Source organism: Ursus maritimus, unplaced genomic scaffold (assembly GCF_017311325.1).
Source record: "Ursus maritimus isolate PB19 unplaced genomic scaffold, ASM1731132v1 scaffold_604, whole genome shotgun sequence".
NCBI lineage: Eukaryota > Metazoa > Chordata > Mammalia > Carnivora > Ursidae > Ursus > Ursus maritimus.
In genome coordinates, this window is record NW_024426780.1 from 4691 (window position 1) to 6538 (window position 1848).

Here is a 1848-nt window from a genome sequence, read left to right on the forward strand (position 1 = left end):
TAACAACATTTAGATGGAAAAAACCTTGAAGGCAAAACTGTTCTGTAGAAGACAATGTTTATTTTAGATATTCATACAATTTTGCTTCTTTAGCCCATGAAATATGTAGATCCAATCTACTAAATTTCTGCTCTGGCTTTTCATATTCTGTACTCTGTAGTATCTGAGGACATGACGTCAATGAATTCAGTGTCCGTGGCTTGAGATCAGGAGCAGGTGGTTGAAAGGAGAGCGGGAGCCAGAATGAAAACACAGAAATCTGTGACATGGTTAACGATTCAACTTCAGTGACTTTCAAATTTTGGAGACGTCTCCATTTGAGTGACCTTTTTCTGACATATCTGTCTTTTCTATATTACACTAGTACAGTGAGTAATAATACAGGAAATTAGGTGAGGGAAATGAGGAAATGAGACTTTTATTGTGGTTGGAAAAAAGGCAAGTAGTCTCCCACTGAGAAGGGGACCTTTGAAAGGGGTACGCTTGTATCAATAGGCAGCATTTCTATTCCAGGTATCAAACACGCAAAGAAACCTAATTAAAAACCCTGTTCTTCTCATCTGGGTACATGATTTGGATAAGATTTTTAAAACTCTTTTTAGATTCGGTTTCCAATCCGTGAAACAAGGATTTTACGGAGAAATGTTCTACGTAAAACACAGAGTGCAGCAGATGGTAAAAACTACTTTAAAACATGTTACCTACTTTTATTAAGTTGTCTTAAAGATCTCCTAAATTAAATCAGTAGGGCATAATAGGTTTATTTTCAGAGAAAAATTCCGGAACTATCCACGGATAATCCTCTTTTCTATAATCTGCTTGTTTTTGTTTGTTTGTCTGATTTCCCCTCTAGATTATATAAGAGAAGAAAAAAAAATGAGAAACCACACAGAACTACGAGAGTTCATCCTCCTGGGCTTGTCAGATGACCCACAGCTTCAGGGGGTGATCTTCGTCTTTCTGTTCATCACCTACACGCTCAGCATCACGGGGAACCTGACCATTATCACCCTTACCCTGCTGGATCCTCACCTCCAGACCCCCATGTACTTCCTCCTCAGAAACCTCCTTGCTAGAGGTTTCATTCACAACTGTCAGCATACCCAAGTTCCTGGGCACCCTGATTACAGGAGATAAAACCATTTCCTTTAATGATTGCATGGCTCAGTTCTTTTTTTTCATTCTGTTGGGAGTCACTGAATTTTGCCTTCTGGCTGCCATGTCCTATGACCGTTACATTGCCATCTGCAAACCTCTGCATTACATGACCATCATGAATCCCAGAGTCTGCATACTCCTTGTCTTTGCTTCTTGGCTGGCTTCATTCTTAATCATATTCCCATTACTCATGCTATTCATACAGCTTGATTACTGTGAGTCCAATGTTATAGACCATTTCACCTGTGATTATTTCCCCTTACTACACCTTTCTTGTTCAGACACAAAATTCCTAGAAGTAGTGGGTTTTTCCTGTGCTGTGTTTACTCTTCTGTTCACCTTGGTAATAATAATTCTGTCCTGCGTATATATCATCAGAACGATTGTGAGGCTTCCTTCTGCCAGTCAGAGGACAAAGGCCTTTTCCACGTGTTCATCCCACATGATTGTCATCTCCATCTCCTATGGCAGCTGCATCTTCATGTACATAAACCCAGCAGCAAAAGACAGAGTGTCTCTGAGCAAGGGAGTTGCTGTGCTGAACACCTCAGTAGCTCCCATGCTGAACCCCTTTATTTACAGCCTAAGGAACCAGCAAGTCAAGCGAGCCTTCATGGACAGGGCAAGAAAGATTGTATTTTTCTCAAGGAAATGAAAAAATAAAAGTGCTGTCATAAATTAGAGGCATAA

General features: G+C 40.2%; 1 pseudogene; it reads left to right on the forward strand.

Moving 5' to 3' along the window:
• Positions 1-843: 843 nt before the first annotated feature.
• Positions 844-1813, forward strand: LOC103680916 (annotated as a pseudogene).
• Positions 1814-1848: the final 35 nt, after the last annotated feature.